This window comes from Schistocerca cancellata, chromosome 2 (assembly GCF_023864275.1).
Source record: "Schistocerca cancellata isolate TAMUIC-IGC-003103 chromosome 2, iqSchCanc2.1, whole genome shotgun sequence".
Classification (NCBI taxonomy): Eukaryota; Metazoa; Arthropoda; class Insecta; order Orthoptera; family Acrididae; genus Schistocerca; species Schistocerca cancellata.
Genome location: NC_064627.1, coordinates 843,488,813 through 843,490,230, shown reverse-complemented (window position 1 = coordinate 843,490,230; position 1,418 = coordinate 843,488,813).

The following is a 1,418-nucleotide window of genomic DNA, read 5'->3' as shown; positions in this document are numbered from 1 at the left end:
CAGCCCAGCCGTCACCAAGCGAGCGGGCAAATACTGCAGTTGGGCGTAGTTCCGCGTGAGTACTTGGGATGAAGTCGACAGCAACGGAAATTTTGTGCACCATAAATAACATAATTTTAGTTTGATTCCATACTGGAGTCAGTGTAAGATAAACGGCGCATCCTTTGAATATGCTCTGTTTAGCTCACTTCTATACGCCAGTCACCACGAAAGGCTATTGATATTTCACTGTTTGTACTGTGAATTTGCTGGAAATTGATTTTCCAACTCTGAAAAACGTTTGTCAGTAGTATGAATGTCGGCGTAACAATAGTAATTAATCCATCTTTTTGTGGAGATTATTAAGTTTTCCAGTATTTTAATCTTCACTTCTTTCTGGTCATACACTGATCAAAAGAAATGGAAAATTAGAGAATGCTTTAACCTAAATGAAATTATATTCTTCAATGTATGATGTCAGAGTGAATCAATAACTTACGTTCAGATTTAAATAATGTGTAGTTCCTTGTCTGATACCTTAAATGCTTGTACCGGTATGGCGTCCATGCTCGAATTGTTTTTCCTGTGAAAATTAAAGCTTCCCTAAACGAAAACGTGTAAGCATTCCTTCGTCCAAAAGCGCGGTATCAATAGCGTTCTGCTGATTTTAGTATTTTCTTCCCTGGCTCAAATGTTGAATGTTCTCAGTATGCAAGAGGTTGTTGGCAGCAACCGGAAGAAGTCAGTCCTAGACAGCTGAACTGCGTCGTTCGCACGTCCTCGAGTAAACGTTTTTTTCCCAAGTCTGAGGAAGAGGCTTCAAGGGCGTTTATTGTAATCTCACGCCGCCAAGGAAAATACAGCAGCTTCAAGAAGAGAAACAACAGACTGAACAGGTAAGAATTTAGCAGGGTACCAGTAAACACCCAAGCTCAATTCTTGAAGAATCGAACTCTCATACATAAAACGTCATATCTCCTGAAATGTGTGTGTCGTACAACGAATAATTTTTCAGGTGTATTCAGTGGTATATGTGGATAGTATCTGCAGAATATGTTGCAAATAGAGATAGTACTAAAGACTCATGCTGCAGTATTACCGCACAAACAGCGACGCTGTAGTAAGTAATAAACTTTTTCATCATTTCGTGGGAAGGAGGGGGGTGGTTTCAGCCAGAAAAACTTTCGTAAAAATCTGAAATTATGTGTAAAGTTTGTTAGAAGTCGCTAAGTGCTTTCATTCTGAAATATTGGATGAATATAGCCTGAGTAATTTCGGCGGCGTAGAGTTACGCTGCCTTCAGACATATACATAGTTTCTGGTTGTAATACTTGTCGTAACGTATCAGAGTTTTAAGATTAGATTATAGGCCTTAATGAGTAGATTATGACAGATTTTAATGCTTTAAATTCGGTCAGTAGCTGTTTGAAATACTGAAA